This window comes from Phyllobates terribilis, unplaced genomic scaffold (genome assembly GCF_046119375.1).
Source record: "Phyllobates terribilis strain yellow unplaced genomic scaffold, ASM4611937v1 Scaffold_8__6_contigs__length_399053987, whole genome shotgun sequence".
NCBI classification, from domain to species: Eukaryota; Metazoa; Chordata; class Amphibia; order Anura; family Dendrobatidae; genus Phyllobates; species Phyllobates terribilis.
This window is the reverse complement of record NW_027362768.1, coordinates 223,289,750-223,307,489: the sequence shown is the minus strand read 5'-3', so window position 1 is coordinate 223,307,489 and position 17,740 is coordinate 223,289,750.

The window sequence follows — 17,740 nt, the reverse complement described above, 5'->3', positions numbered from 1 at the left end:
TCTGATAGGGGAAATGTCAGTGAGCGTTCCGATTTCAGTTCCAGAGCGATTCGACCGATGAGTCCTTGATATTTAGTCATTTTCAGCCAATTTTCTGAATTTTTGAAAATTTCACTTTTTTGTGAAAATATCCACTAAATGAGGGAATAATATGTGTGAGGGTACCCCAGGAGAGTTCCAAATGTGCGTGGGTAGAATATATATCCCACGGGGGTAAAATTGAAAAAAGTTGAAAAAAAATTTTTTTTTGGACTTAGTCATTTTTCCGGTGTTTATCAGACTTTCTGATAGGGGAAATGTCAGTGAGCATTCCGATTTCAGTTCCAGAGCGATTCGCCCGATGAGTCCTTGATATTTAGTCATTTTCAGCCAATTTTCTGAATTTTTGAAAATTTCACTTTTTTGTGAAAATATCCACTAAATGAGGGAATAATATGTCTGAGGGTACCCCAGGAGAGTTCCAAATGTGCGTGGGAAGAATATATATCCCACGGGGGTAAAATTGAGAAAAGTTGAAAAAAAATTTTTTTTGGACTTAGTCATTTTTCCGGTGTTTATCAGACTTTCAGATAGGGGAAATGTCAGTGAGCGTTCAGATTTCAGTTCCAGAGTTATTCGCCCGATGAATCCTTGATATTTAGTCATTTTCAGCCAATTTCTGAATTTTTGAAAATTTCACTTTTTTGTGAAAATATCCACTAAATGATTGAATAATATGTGTGAGGGTACCCCAGGAGAGTTCCAAATGTACGTGGGTAGAATATATATGCCATGGGGGTAAAATTGAAAAAAGTTTTAAAAAAATTTTTTTGGACTTAGTCATTTTTCCGGTGTTTATCAGACTTTCAGATAGGGGAAATGTCAGTGAGCGTTCCGATTTCAGTTCCAGAGCGATTCGCCCGATGAGTCCTTGATATTTAGTCATTTTCAGCCAATTTCTGAATTTTTGAAAATTTCACTTTTTTGTGAAAATATCCACTAAATGAGGGAATAATATGTGTGAGGGTACCCCAGGAGACTTCCAAATGTGCGTGGGTAGAATATATATCCCACGGGGGTAAAATTGAAAAAAGTTGAAAAAAAATTTTCTTTTAGACTTAGTCATTTTTCCGGTGTTTATCAGACTTTCAGATAGGGGAAATGTCAGTGAGCGTTCCGATTTCAGTTCCAGAGCGATTCGCGCGATGAGTCCTTGATATTTAGTCATTTTCAGCCAATTTCTGAATTTTTGAAAATTTCACTTTTTTGTGAAAATATCCACTAAATGAGGGAATAATATGTGTGAGGGTACCCCAGGAGAGTTCCAAATGTACGTGGGTAGAATATATATGCCATGGGGGTAAAATTGAAAAAAGTTTTAAAAAAATTTTTTTGGACTTAGTTATTTTTCCGGTGTTTATCAGACTTTCAGATAGGGGAAATGTCAGTGAGCGTTCCGATCTCAGTTCCAGAGCGATTCGCCCGATGAGTCCTTGATATTTAGTCATTTTCAGACAATTTTCTGAATTTTTGTAAATTTCACTTTTTTGTGAAAATATCCACTATATGAGGGAATAATATGTGTGAGGGTACCCCAGGAGAGTTCCAAATGTGCGTGGGTAGAATATATATGCCATGGGGGTAAAATTGAAAAAAGTTTAAAAAAAATTTTTTGGGGACTTAGTCATTTTTCCGGTGTTTATCAGACTTTCAGATAGGGGAAATGTCAGTGAGCGTTCCGATTTCAGTTCCAGAGCGATTCGACCGATGAGTCCTTGATATTTAGTCGTTTTCAGCCAATTTTCCGAATTTTTGAAAATTTCACTTTTTTGTGAAAATATCCACTAAATGAGGGAATAATATGTGTGAGGGTACCCCAGGAGAGTTCCAAATGTGCGTGGGTAGAATATATATCCCACGGGGGTAAAATTGAGAAAAGTTGAAAAAAAATTTTTTTTGGACTTAGTCATTTTTCCGGTGTTTATCAGACTTTCAGATAGGGGAAATGTCAGTGAGCGTTCCGATTTCAGTTCCAGAGCGATTCGCCCGATGAGTCCTTGATATTTAGTCATTTTCAGCCAATTTTCTGAATTTTTGTAAATTTCACTTTTTTGTGAAAATATCCACTATATGAGGGAATAATATGTGTGAGGGTACCCCAGGAGAGTTCCAAATGTGCCTGGGTAGAATATATATGCCATGGGGGTAAAATTGAAAAAAGTTTAAAAAAAATTTTTTGGGGACTTAGTCATTTTTCCGGTGTTTATCAGACTTTCAGATAGGGGAAATGTCAGTGAGCGTTCCGATTTCAGTTCCAGAGCGATTCGCCCGATGAGTCCTTGATATTTATTCATTTTCAGCCAATTTCTGAATTTTTGAAAATTTCACTTTTTTGTGAAAATATCCACTAAATGAGGGAATAATATGTGTGAGGGTACCCCAGGAGAGTTCCAAATGTGCGTGGGTAGAATATATATCCCACGGGGGTAAAATTGAAAAAAGTTGAAAAAAAATTTTTTTTTGGACTTAGTCATTTTTCCGGTGTTTATCAGACTTTCTGATAGGGGAAATGTCAGTGAGCGTTCCGATTTCAGTTCCAGAGCGATTCGACCGATGAGTCCTTGATATTTAGTCATTTTCAGCCAATTTTCTGAATTTTTGAAAATTTCACTTTTTTGTGAAAATATCCACTAAATGAGGGAATAATATGTGTGAGGGTACCCCAGGAGAGTTCCAAATGTGCGTGGGTAGAATATATATCCCACGGGGGTAAAATTGAAAAAAGTTGAAAAAAAATTTTTTTTTGGACTTAGTCATTTTTCCGGTGTTTATCAGACTTTCTGATAGGGGAAATGTCAGTGAGCATTCCGATTTCAGTTCCAGAGCGATTCGCCCGATGAGTCCTTGATATTTAGTCATTTTCAGCCAATTTTCTGAATTTTTGAAAATTTCACTTTTTTGTGAAAATATCCACTAAATGAGGGAATAATATGTCTGAGGGTACCCCAGGAGAGTTCCAAATGTGCGTGGGAAGAATATATATCCCACGGGGGTAAAATTGAGAAAAGTTGAAAAAAAATTTTTTTTGGACTTAGTCATTTTTCCGGTGTTTATCAGACTTTCAGATAGAGGAAATGTCAGTGAGCATTCCGATTTCAGTTCCAGAGCGATTCGCCCGATGAGTCCTTGATATTTAGTCATTTTCAGCCAATTTTCTGAATTTTTGAAAATTTCACTTTTTTGTGAAAATATCCACTAAATGAGGGAATAATATGTGTGAGGGTACCCCAGGAGAGTTCCAAATGTGCGTGGGTAGAATATATATCCCACTGGGGTAAAATTGAAAAAAGTTGAAAAAAAATTTTTTTTGGACTTAGTCATTTTTCCGGTGTTTATCAGACTTTCAGATAGGGGAAATGTCAGTGAGCATTCCGATTTCAGTTCCAGAGCGATTCGCCCGATGAGTCCTTGATATTTAGTCATTTTCAGGGAATTTCTGAATTTTTGAAAATTTCACTTTTTTGTGAAAATATCCACTAAATGAGGGAATAATATGTGTGAGGGTACCCCAGGAGAGTTCCAAATGTGTGTGGGTAGAATATATATGTCATGGGGGTAAAATTGAAAAAAGTTAAAAAAAAATTTTTTTTGGACTTAGTCATTTTTCTGGTGTTTATCAGATTTTCAGATAAGGGAAATGTCAGTGAGCGTTCTGATTTCAGTTCCAGAGCGATTCGCCCGATGAGTCCTTGATATTTAGTCATTTTCAGCCAATTTTCTGAATTTTTGTAAATTTCACTTTTTTGTGAAAATATCCACTATATGAGGGAATAATATGTGTGAGGGTACCCCAGGAGAGTTCCAAATGTGCCTGGGTAGAATATATATGCCATGGGGGTAAAATTGAAAAAAGTTTAAAAAAAATTTTTTGGGGACTTAGTCATTTTTCCGGTGTTTATCAGACTTTCAGATAGGGGAAATGTCAGTGAGCGTTCCGATTTCAGTTCCAGAGCGATTCGCCCGATGAGTCCTTGATATTTAGTCATTTTCAGCCAATTTCTGAATTTTTGAAAATTTCACTTTTTTGTGAAAATATCCACTAAATGAGGGAATAATATGTGTGAGGGTACCCCAGGAGAGTTCCAAATGTACGTGGGTAGAATATATATGCCATGGGGGTAAAATTGAAAAAAGTTTTAAAAAAATTTTTTTGGACTTAGTTATTTTTCCGGTGTTTATCAGACTTTCAGATAGGGGAAATGTCAGTGAGCGTTCCGATCTCAGTTCCAGAGCGATTCGCCCGATGAGTCCTTGATATTTAGTCATTTTCAGACAATTTTCTGAATTTTTGTAAATTTCACTTTTTTGTGAAAATATCCACTATATGAGGGAATAATATGTGTGAGGGTACCCCAGGAGAGTTCCAAATGTGCGTGGGTAGAATATATATGCCATGGGGGTAAAATTGAAAAAAGTTTAAAAAAAATTTTTTGGGGACTTAGTCATTTTTCCGGTGTTTATCAGACTTTCAGATAGGGGAAATGTCAGTGAGCGTTCCGATTTCAGTTCCAGAGCGATTCGACCGATGAGTCCTTGATATTTAGTCGTTTTCAGCCAATTTTCCGAATTTTTGAAAATTTCACTTTTTTGTGAAAATATCCACTAAATGAGGGAATAATATGTGTGAGGGTACCCCAGGAGAGTTCCAAATGTGCGTGGGTAGAATATATATCCCACGGGGGTAAAATTGAGAAAAGTTGAAAAAAATTTTTTTTTGGACTTAGTCATTTTTCCGGTGTTTATCAGACTTTCAGATAGGGGAAATGTCAGTGAGCGTTCCGATTTCAGTTCCAGAGCGATTCGCCCGATGAGTCCTTGATATTTAGTCATTTTCAGCCAATTTTCTGAATTTTTGTAAATTTCACTTTTTTGTGAAAATATCCACTATATGAGGGAATAATATGTCTGAGGGTACCCCAGGAGAGTTCCAAATGTGCGTGGGTAGAATATATATCCCACGGGGGTAAACTTGAGAAAAGTTGAAAAAAAATTTTTTTTGGACTTAGTCATTTTTCCGGTGTTTATCAGACTTTCAGATAGGGGAAATGTCAGTGAGCGTTCCGATTTCAGTTCCAGAGCGATTCGCCCGATGAGTCCTTGATATTTAGTCGTTTTCAGCCAATTTTCCGAATTTTTGAAAATTTCACTTTTTTGTGAAAATATCCACTAAATGAGGGAATAATATGTGTGAGGGTACCCCAGGAGAGTTCCAAATGTGCGTGGGTAGAATATATATCCCACGGGGGTAAAATTGAAAAAAGTTGAAAAAAAATTTTTTTTTGGACTTAGTCATTTTTCCGGTGTTTATCAGACTTTCTGATAGGGGAAATGTCAGTGAGCGTTCCGATTTCAGTTCCAGAGCGATTCGACCGATGAGTCCTTGATATTTAGTCATTTTCAGCCAATTTTCTGAATTTTTGAAAATTTCACTTTTTTGTGAAAATATCCACTAAATGAGGGAATAATATGTGTGAGGGTACCCCAGGAGAGTTCCAAATGTGCGTGGGTAGAATATATATCCCACGGGGGTAAAATTGAAAAAAGTTGAAAAAAAATTTTTTTTTGGACTTAGTCATTTTTCCGGTGTTTATCAGACTTTCTGATAGGGGAAATGTCAGTGAGCATTCCGATTTCAGTTCCAGAGCGATTCGCCCGATGAGTCCTTGATATTTAGTCATTTTCAGCCAATTTTCTGAATTTTTGAAAATTTCACTTTTTTGTGAAAATATCCACTAAATGAGGGAATAATATGTCTGAGGGTACCCCAGGAGAGATCCAAATGTGCGTGGGAAGAATATATATCCCACGGGGGTAAAATTGAGAAAAGTTGAAAAAAAATTTTTTTTGGACTTAGTCATTTTTCCGGTGTTTATCAGACTTTCAGATAGGGGAAATGTCAGTGAGCGTTCCGATTTCAGTTCCAGAGCGATTCGCCCGATGAGTCCTTGATATTTAGTCGTTTTCAGCCAATTTTCCGAATTTTTGAAAATTTCACTTTTTTGTGAAAATATCCACTAAATGAGGGAATAATATGTGTGAGGGTACCCCAGGAGAGTTCCAAATGTGCGTGGGTAGAATATATATCCCACGGGGGTAAAATTGAAAAAAGTTGAAAAAAAATTTTTTTTTGGACTTAGTCATTTTTCCGGTGTTTATCAGACTTTCTGATAGGGGAAATGTCAGTGAGCGTTCCGATTTCAGTTCCAGAGCGATTCGACCGATGAGTCCTTGATATTTAGTCATTTTCAGCCAATTTTCTGAATTTTTGAAAATTTCACTTTTTTGTGAAAATATCCACTAAATGAGGGAATAATATGTGTGAGGGTACCCCAGGAGAGTTCCAAATGTGCGTGGGTAGAATATATATCCCACGGGGGTAAAATTGAAAAAAGTTGAAAAAAAATTTTTTTTTGGACTTAGTCATTTTTCCGGTGTTTATCAGACTTTCTGATAGGGGAAATGTCAGTGAGCATTCCGATTTCAGTTCCAGAGCGATTCGCCCGATGAGTCCTTGATATTTAGTCATTTTCAGCCAATTTTCTGAATTTTTGAAAATTTCACTTTTTTGTGAAAATATCCACTAAATGAGGGAATAATATGTCTGAGGGTACCCCAGGAGAGTTCCAAATGTGCGTGGGAAGAATATATATCCCACGGGGGTAAAATTGAGAAAAGTTGAAAAAAAATTTTTTTTGGACTTAGTCATTTTTCCGGTGTTTATCAGACTTTCAGATAGGGGAAATGTCAGTGAGCGTTCAGATTTCAGTTCCAGAGTTATTCGCCCGATGAATCCTTGATATTTAGTCATTTTCAGCCAATTTCTGAATTTTTGAAAATTTCACTTTTTTGTGAAAATATCCACTAAATGATTGAATAATATGTGTGAGGGTACCCCAGGAGAGTTCCAAATGTACGTGGGTAGAATATATATGCCATGGGGGTAAAATTGAAAAAAGTTTTAAAAAAATTTTTTTGGACTTAGTCATTTTTCCGGTGTTTATCAGACTTTCAGATAGGGGAAATGTCAGTGAGCGTTCCGATTTCAGTTCCAGAGCGATTCGCCCGATGAGTCCTTGATATTTAGTCATTTTCAGCCAATTTCTGAATTTTTGAAAATTTCACTTTTTTGTGAAAATATCCACTAAATGAGGGAATAATATGTGTGAGGGTACCCCAGGAGACTTCCAAATGTGCGTGGGTAGAATATATATCCCACGGGGGTAAAATTGAAAAAAGTTGAAAAAAAATTTTCTTTTAGACTTAGTCATTTTTCCGGTGTTTATCAGACTTTCAGATAGGGGAAATGTCAGTGAGCGTTCCGATTTCAGTTCCAGAGCGATTCGCGCGATGAGTCCTTGATATTTAGTCATTTTCAGCCAATTTCTGAATTTTTGAAAATTTCACTTTTTTGTGAAAATATCCACTAAATGAGGGAATAATATGTGTGAGGGTACCCCAGGAGAGTTCCAAATGTACGTGGGTAGAATATATATGCCATGGGGGTAAAATTGAAAAAAGTTTTAAAAAAATTTTTTTGGACTTAGTTATTTTTCCGGTGTTTATCAGACTTTCAGATAGGGGAAATGTCAGTGAGCGTTCCGATCTCAGTTCCAGAGCGATTCGCCCGATGAGTCCTTGATATTTAGTCATTTTCAGACAATTTTCTGAATTTTTGTAAATTTCACTTTTTTGTGAAAATATCCACTATATGAGGGAATAATATGTGTGAGGGTACCCCAGGAGAGTTCCAAATGTGCGTGGGTAGAATATATATGCCATGGGGGTAAAATTGAAAAAAGTTTAAAAAAAATTTTTTGGGGACTTAGTCATTTTTCCGGTGTTTATCAGACTTTCAGATAGGGGAAATGTCAGTGAGCGTTCCGATTTCAGTTCCAGAGCGATTCGACCGATGAGTCCTTGATATTTAGTCGTTTTCAGCCAATTTTCCGAATTTTTGAAAATTTCACTTTTTTGTGAAAATATCCACTAAATGAGGGAATAATATGTGTGAGGGTACCCCAGGAGAGTTCCAAATGTGCGTGGGTAGAATATATATCCCACGGGGGTAAAATTGAGAAAAGTTGAAAAAAAATTTTTTTTGGACTTAGTCATTTTTCCGGTGTTTATCAGACTTTCAGATAGGGGAAATGTCAGTGAGCGTTCCGATTTCAGTTCCAGAGCGATTCGCCCGATGAGTCCTTGATATTTAGTCATTTTCAGCCAATTTTCTGAATTTTTGTAAATTTCACTTTTTTGTGAAAATATCCACTATATGAGGGAATAATATGTGTGAGGGTACCCCAGGAGAGTTCCAAATGTGCGTGGGTAGAATATATATGCCATGGGGGTAAAATTGAAAAAAGTTTAAAAAAAATTTTTTGGGGACTTAGTCATTTTTCCGGTGTTTATCAGACTTTCAGATAGGGGAAATGTCAGTGAGCGTTCCGATTTCAGTTCCAGAGTTATTCGCCCGATGAGTCCTTGATATTTAGTCATTTTCAGCCAATTTCTGAATTTTTGAAAATTTCACTTTTTTGTGAAAATATCCACTAAATGATTGAATAATATGTGTGAGGGTACCCCAGGAGAGTTCCAAATGTACGTGGGTAGAATATATATCCCACGGGGGTAAAATTGAGAAAAGTTGAAAAAAAATTTTTTTTGGACTTAGTCATTTTTCCGGTGTTTATCAGACTTTCAGATAGGGGAAATGTCAGTGAGCGTTCAGATTTCAGTTCCAGAGTTATTCGCCCGATGAATCCTTGATATTTAGTCATTTTCAGCCAATTTCTGAATTTTTGAAAATTTCACTTTTTTGTGAAAATATCCACTAAATGATTGAATAATATGTGTGAGGGTACCCCAGGAGAGTTCCAAATGTACGTGGGTAGAATATATATGCCATGGGGGTAAAATTGAAAAAATTTTAAAAAAATTTTTTTGGACTTAGTCATTTTTCCGGTGTTTATCAGACTTTCAGATAGGGGAAATGTCAGTGAGCGTTCCGATTTCAGTTCCAGAGCGATTCGCCCGATGAGTCCTTGATATTTAGTCATTTTCAGCCAATTTCTGAATTTTTGAAAATTTCACTTTTTTGTGAAAATATCCACTAAATGAGGGAATAATATGTGTGAGGGTACCCCAGGAGAGTTCCAAATGTGCGTGGGTAGAATATATATCCCACGGGGGTAAAATTGAAAAAAGTTGAAAAAAAATTTTTTTTTAGACTTAGTCATTTTTCCGGTGTTTATCAGACTTTCAGATAGGGGAAATGTCAGTGAGCGTTCCGATTTCAGTTCCAGAGCGATTCGCGCGATGAGTCCTTGATATTTAGTCATTTTCAGCCAATTTCTGAATTTTTGAAAATTTCACTTTTTTGTGAAAATATCCACTAAATGAGGGAATAATATGTGTGAGGGTACCCCAGGAGAGTTCCAAATGTACGTGGGTAGAATATATATGCCATGGGGGTAAAATTGAAAAAAGTTTTAAAAAAATTTTTTTGGACTTAGTTATTTTTCCGGTGTTTATCAGACTTTCAGATAGGGGAAATGTCAGTGAGCGTTCCGATCTCAGTTCCAGAGCGATTCGCCCGATGAGTCCTTGATATTTAGTCATTTTCAGACAATTTTCTGAATTTTTGTAAATTTCACTTTTTTGTGAAAATATCCACTATATGAGGGAATAATATGTGTGAGGGTACCCCAGGAGAGTTCCAAATGTGCGTGGGTAGAATATATATGCCATGGGGGTAAAATTGAAAAAAGTTTAAAAAAAATTTTTTGGGGACTTAGTCATTTTTCCGGTGTTTATCAGACTTTCAGATAGGGGAAATGTCAGTGAGCGTTCCGATTTCAGTTCCAGAGCGATTCGACCGATGAGTCCTTGATATTTAGTCGTTTTCAGCCAATTTTCCGAATTTTTGAAAATTTCACTTTTTTGTGAAAATATCCACTAAATGAGGGAATAATATGTGTGAGGGTACCCCAGGAGAGTTCCAAATGTGCGTGGGTAGAATATATATCCCACGGGGGTAAAATTGAGAAAAGTTGAAAAAAAATTTTTTTTGGACTTAGTCATTTTTCCGGTGTTTATCAGACTTTCAGATAGGGGAAATGTCAGTGAGCATTCCGATTTCAGTTCCAGAGCGATTCGCCCGATGAGTCCTTGATATTTAGTCATTTTCAGCCAATTTTCTGAATTTTTGTAAATTTCACTTTTTTGTGAAAATATCCACTATATGAGGGAATAATATGTGTGAGGGTACCCCAGGAGAGTTCCAAATGTGCGTGGGTAGAATATATATGCCATGGGGGTAAAATTGAAAAAAGTTTAAAAAAAATTTTTTGGGGACTTAGTCATTTTTCCGGTGTTTATCAGACTTTCAGATAGGGGAAATGTCAGTGAGCGTTCCGATTTCAGTTCCAGAGTTATTCGCCCGATGAGTCCTTGATATTTAGTCATTTTCAGCCAATTTCTGAATTTTTGAAAATTTCACTTTTTTGTGAAAATATCCACTAAATGATTGAATAATATGTGTGAGGGTACCCCAGGAGAGTTCCAAATGTACGTGGGTAGAATATATATGCCATGGGGGTAAAATTGAAAAAAGTTTTAAAAAAATTTTTTTGGACTTAGTCATTTTTCCGGTGTTTATCAGACTTTCAGATAGGGGAAATGTCAGTGAGCGTTCCGATTTCAGTTCCAGAGCGATTCGCCCGATGAGTCCTTGATATTTAGTCATTTTCAGCCAATTTCTGAATTTTTGAAAATTTCACTTTTTTGTGAAAATATCCACTAAATGAGGGAATAATATGTGTGAGGGTACCTCAGGAGAGTTCCAAATGTGCGTGGGTAGAATATATATCCCACGGGGGTAAAATTGAAAAAAGTTGAAAAAAAATTTTTTTTTAGACTTAGTCATTTTTCCGGTGTTTATCAGACTTTCAGATAGGGGAAATGTCAGTGAGCGTTCCGATTTCAGTTCCAGAGCGATTCGCGCGATGAGTCCTTGATATTTAGTCATTTTCAGCCAATTTCTGAATTTTTGAAAATTTCACTTTTTTGTGAAAATATCCACTAAATGAGGGAATAATATGTGTGAGGGTACCCCAGGAGAGTTCCAAATGTACGTGGGTAGAATATATATGCCATGGGGGTAAAATTGAAAAAAGTTTTAAAAAAATTTTTTTGGACTTAGTTATTTTTCCGGTGTTTATCAGACTTTCAGATAGGGGAAATGTCAGTGAGCGTTCCGATCTCAGTTCCAGAGCGATTCGCCCGATGAGTCCTTGATATTTAGTCATTTTCAGACAATTTTCTGAATTTTTGTAAATTTCACTTTTTTGTGAAAATATCCACTATATGAGGGAATAATATGTGTGAGGGTACCCCAGGAGAGTTCCAAATGTGCGTGGGTAGAATATATATGCCATGGGGGTAAAATTGAAAAAAGTTTAAAAAAAATTTTTTGGGGACTTAGTCATTTTTCCGGTGTTTATCAGACTTTCAGATAGGGGAAATGTCAGTGAGCGTTCCGATTTCAGTTCCAGAGCGATTCGACCGATGAGTCCTTGATATTTAGTCGTTTTCAGCCAATTTTCCGAATTTTTGAAAATTTCACTTTTTTGTGAAAATATCCACTAAATGAGGGAATAATATGTGTGAGGGTACCCCAGGAGAGTTCCAAATGTGCGTGGGTAGAATATATATGCCATGGGGGTAAAATTGAAAAAAGTTTAAAAAAAATTTTTTGGGGACTTAGTCATTTTTCCGGTGTTTATCAGACTTTCAGATAGGGGAAATGTCAGTGAGCGTTCCGATTTCAGTTCCAGAGTTATTCGCCCGATGAGTCCTTGATATTTAGTCATTTTCAGCCAATTTCTGAATTTTTGAAAATTTCACTTTTTTGTGAAAATATCCACTAAATGATTGAATAATATGTGTGAGGGTACCCCAGGAGAGTTCCAAATGTACGTGGGTAGAATATATATGCCATGGGGGTAAAATTGAAAAAAGTTTTAAAAAAATTTTTTTGGACTTAGTCATTTTTCCGGTGTTTATCAGACTTTCAGATAGGGGAAATGTCAGTGAGCGTTCCGATTTCAGTTCCAGAGCGATTCGCCCGATGAGTCCTTGATATTTAGTCGTTTTCAGCCAATTTTCCGAATTTTTTAAAATTTCACTTTTTTGTGAAAATATCCACTAAATGAGGGAATAATATGTGTGAGGGTACCCCAGGAGAGTTCCAAATGTGCGTGGGTAGAATATATATCCCACGGGGGTAAAATTGAAAAAAGTTGAAAAAAAATTTTTTTTTGGACTTAGTCATTTTTCCGGTGTTTATCAGACTTTCAGATAGGGGAAATGTCAGTGAGCGTTCCGATTTCAGTTCCAGAGCGATTCGCCCGATGAGTCCTTGATATTTAGTCATTTTCAGCCAATTTCTGAATTTTTGAAAATTTCACTTTTTTGTGAAAATATCCACTAAATGAGGGAATAATATGTGTGAGGGTACCCCAGGAGAGTTCCAAATGTACGTGGGTAGAATATATATGCCATGGGGGTAAAATTGAAAAAAGTTTTAAAAAAATTTTTTTGGACTTAGTTATTTTTCCGGTGTTTATCAGACTTTCAGATAGGGGAAATGTCAGTGAGCGTTCCGATCTCAGTTCCAGAGCGATTCGCCCGATGAGTCCTTGATATTTAGTCATTTTCAGACAATTTTCTGAATTTTTGTAAATTTCACTTTTTTGTGAAAATATCCACTATATGAGGGAATAATATGTGTGAGGGTACCCCAGGAGAGTTCCAAATGTGCGTGGGTAGAATATATATGCCATGGGGGTAAAATTGAAAAAAGTTTAAAAAAAATTTTTTGGGGACTTAGTCATTTTTCCGGTGTTTATCAGACTTTCAGATAGGGGAAATGTCAGTGAGCGTTCCGATTTCAGTTCCAGAGCGATTCGACCGATGAGTCCTTGATATTTAGTCGTTTTCAGCCAATTTTCCGAATTTTTGAAAATTTCACTTTTTTGTGAAAATATCCACTAAATGAGGGAATAATATGTGTGAGGGTACCCCAGGAGAGTTCCAAATGTGCGTGGGTAGAATATATATGCCATGGGGGTAAAATTGAAAAAAGTTTAAAAAAAATTTTTTGGGGACTTAGTCATTTTTCCGGTGTTTATCAGACTTTCAGATAGGGGAAATGTCAGTGAGCGTTCCGATTTCAGTTCCAGAGTTATTCGCCCGATGAGTCCTTGATATTTAGTCATTTTCAGCCAATTTCTGAATTTTTGAAAATTTCACTTTTTTGTGAAAATATCCACTAAATGATTGAATAATATGTGTGAGGGTACCCCAGGAGAGTTCCAAATGTACGTGGGTAGAATATATATGCCATGGGGGTAAAATTGAAAAAAGTTTTAAAAAAATTTTTTTGGACTTAGTCATTTTTCCGGTGTTTATCAGACTTTCAGATAGGGGAAATGTCAGTGAGCGTTCCGATTTCAGTTCCAGAGCGATTCGCCCGATGAGTCCTTGATATTTAGTCGTTTTCAGCCAATTTTCCGAATTTTTTAAAATTTCACTTTTTTGTGAAAATATCCACTAAATGAGGGAATAATATGTGTGAGGGTACCCCAGGAGAGTTCCAAATGTGCGTGGGTAGAATATATATCCCACGGGGGTAAAATTGAAAAAAGTTGAAAAAAAATTTTTTTTTGGACTTAGTCATTTTTCCGGTGTTTATCAGACTTTCAGATAGGGGAAATGTCAGTGAGCGTTCCGATTTCAGTTCCAGAGCGATTCGCCCGATGAGTCCTTGATATTTAGTCATTTTCAGCCAATTTCTGAATTTTTGAAAATTTCACTTTTTTGTGAAAATATCCACTAAATGAGGGAATAATATGTGTGAGGGTACCCCAGGAGAGTTCCAAATGTACGTGGGTAGAATATATATGCCATGGGGGTAAAATTGAAAAAAGTTTTAAAAAAATTTTTTTGGACTTAGTTATTTTTCCGGTGTTTATCAGACTTTCAGATAGGGGAAATGTCAGTGAGCGTTCCGATCTCAGTTCCAGAGCGATTCGCCCGATGAGTCCTTGATATTTAGTCATTTTCAGACAATTTTCTGAATTTTTGTAAATTTCACTTTTTTGTGAAAATATCCACTATATGAGGGAATAATATGTGTGAGGGTACCCCAGGAGAGTTCCAAATGTGCGTGGGTAGAATATATATGCCATGGGGGTAAATTGAAAAAAGTTTAAAAAAATTTTTTTGGGGACTTAGTCATTTTTCCGGTGTTTATCAGACTTTCAGATAGGGGAAATGTCAGTGAGCGTTCCGATTTCAGTTCCAGAGCGATTCGACCGATGAGTCCTTGATATTTAGTCGTTTTCAGCCAATTTTCCGAATTTTTGAAAATTTCACTTTTTTGTGAAAATATCCACTAAATGAGGGAATAATATGTGTGAGGGTACCCCAGGAGAGTTCCAAATGTGCGTGGGTAGAATATATATCCCACGGGGGTAAAATTGAGAAAAGTTGAAAAAAAATTTTTTTTGGACTTAGTCATTTTTCCGGTGTTTATCAGACTTTCAGATAGGGGAAATGTCAGTGAGCGTTCCGATTTCAGTTCCAGAGCGATTCGCCCGATGAGTCCTTGATATTTAGTCATTTTCAGCCAATTTTCTGAATTTTTGTAAATTTCACTTTTTTGTGAAAATATCCACTATATGAGGGAATAATATGTGTGAGGGTACCCCAGGAGAGTTCCAAATGTGCGTGGGTAGAATATATATGCCATGGGGGTAAAATTGAAAAAAGTTTAAAAAAAATTTTTTGGGGACTTAGTCATTTTTCCGGTGTTTATCAGACTTTCAGATAGGGGAAATGTCAGTGAGCGTTCCGATTTCAGCTCCAGAGCGATTCGCCCGATGAGTCCTTGATATTTATTCATTTTCAGCCAATTTCTGAATTTTTGAAAATTTCACTTTTTTGTGAAAATATCCACTAAATGAGGGAATAATATGTCTGAGGGTACCCCAGGAGAGTTCCAAATGTGCGTGGGTAGAATATATATCCCACAGGGGTAAACTTGAGAAAAGTTGAAAAAAAATTTTTTTTGGACTTAGTCATTTTTCCGGTGTTTATCAGACTTTCAGATAGGGGAAATGTCAGTGAGCGTTCCGATTTCAGTTCCAGAGCGATTCGCCCGATGAGTCCTTGATATTTAGTCGTTTTCAGCCAATTTTCCGAATTTTTGAAAATTTCACTTTTTTGTGAAAATATCCACTAAATGAGGGAATAATATGTGTGAGGGTACCCCAGGAGAGTTCCAAATGTGCGTGGGTAGAATATATATCCCACGGGGGTAAAATTGAAAAAAGTTGAAAAAAAATTTTTTTTTGGACTTAGTCATTTTTCCGGTGTTTATCAGACTTTCTGATAGGGGAAATGTCAGTGAGCATTCCGATTTCAGTTCCAGAGCGATTCGCCCGATGAGTCCTTGATATTTAGTCATTTTCAGCCAATTTTCTGAATTTTTGAAAATTTCACTTTTTTGTGAAAATATCCACTAAATGAGGGAATAATATGTCTGAGGGTACCCCAGGAGAGTTCCAAATGTGCGTGGGAAGAATATATATCCCACGGGGGTAAAATTGAGAAAAGTTGAAAAAAAATTTTTTTTGGACTTAGTCATTTTTCCGGTGTTTATCAGACTTTCAGATAGGGGAAATGTCAGTGAGCGTTCAGATTTCAGGTCCAGAGTTATTCGCCCGATGAGTCCTTGATATTTAGTCATTTTCAGCCAATTTCTGATTTTTTGAAAATTTCACTTTTTTGTGAAAATATCCACTAAATGATTGAATAATATGTGTGAGGGTACCCCAGGAGAGTTCCAAATGTGCGTGGGTAGAATATATATCCCACGGGGGTAAAATTGAAAAAAGTTGAAAAAAAATTTTTTTTTGGACTTAGTCATTTTTCCGGTGTTTATCAGACTTTCTGATAGGGGAAATGTCAGTGAGCGTTCCGATTTCAGTTCCAGAGCGATTCGACCGATGAGTCCTTGATATTTAGTCATTTTCAGCCAATTTTCTGAATTTTTGAAAATTTCACTTTTTTGTGAAAATATCCACTAAATGAGGGAATAATATGTGTAAGGGTACCCCAGGAGAGTTCCAAATGTGCGTGGGTAGAATATATATCCCACGGGGGTAAAATTGAAAAAAGTTGAAAAAAAATTTTTTTTTGGACTTAGTCATTTTTCCGGTGTTTATCAGACTTTCTGATAGGGGAAATGTCAGTGAGCATTCCGATTTCAGTTCCAGAGCGATTCGCCCGATGAGTCCTTGATATTTAGTCATTTTCAGCCAATTTTCTGAATTTTTGAAAATTTCACTTTTTTGTGAAAATATCCACTAAATGAGGGAATAATATGTCTGAGGGTACCCCAGGAGAGTTCCAAATGTGCGTGGGAAGAATATATATCCCACGGGGGTAAAATTGAGAAAAGTTGAAAAAAAATTTTTTTTGGACTTAGTCATTTTTCCGGTGTTTATCAGACTTTCAGATAGGGGAAATGTCAGTGAGCGTTCAGATTTCAGTTCCAGAGTTATTCGCCCGATGAATCCTTGATATTTAGTCATTTTCAGCCAATTTCTGAATTTTTGAAAATTTCACTTTTTTGTGAAAATATCCACTAAATGATTGAATAATATGTGTGAGGGTACCCCAGGAGAGTTCCAAATGTACGTGGGTAGAATATATATGCCATGGGGGTAAAATTGAAAAAAGTTTTAAAAAAATTTTTTTGGACTTAGTCATTTTTCCGGTGTTTATCAGACTTTCAGATAGGGGAAATGTCAGTGAGCGTTCCGATTTCAGTTCCAGAGCGATTCGCCCGATGAGTCCTTGATATTTAGTCATTTTCAGCCAATTTCTGAATTTTTGAAAATTTCACTTTTTTGTGAAAATATCCACTAAATGAGGGAATAATATGTGTGAGGGTACCCCAGGAGAGTTCCAAATGTGCGTGGGTAGAATATATATCCCATGGGGGTAAAATTGAAAAAAGTTGAAAAAAAATTTTTTTTTAGACTTAGTCATTTTTCCGGTGTTTATCAGACTTTCAGATAGGGGAAATGTCAGTGAGCGTTCCGATTTCAGTTCCAGAGCGATTCGCCCGATGAGTCCTTGATATTTAGTCATTTTCAGCCAATTTCTGAATTTTTGAAAATTTCACTTTTTTGTGAAAATATCCACTAAATGAGGGAATAATATGTGTGAGGGTACCCCAGGAGAGTTCCAAATGTACGTGGGTAGAATATATATGCCATGGGGGTAAAATTGAAAAAAGTTTTAAAAAAATTTTTTTGGACTTAGTTATTTTTCCGGTGTTTATCAGACTTTCAGATAGGGGAAATGTCAGTGAGCGTTCCGATCTCAGTTCCAGAGCGATTCGCCCGATGAGTCCTTGATATTTAGTCATTTTCAGACAATTTTCTGAATTTTTGTAAATTTCACTTTTTTGTGAAAATATCCACTATATGAGGGAATAATATGTGTGAGGGTACCCCAGGAGAGTTCCAAATGTGCGTGGGTAGAATATATATGCCATGGGGGTAAAATTGAAAAAAGTTTAAAAAAAATTTTTTGGGGACTTAGTCATTTTTCCGGTGTTTATCAGACT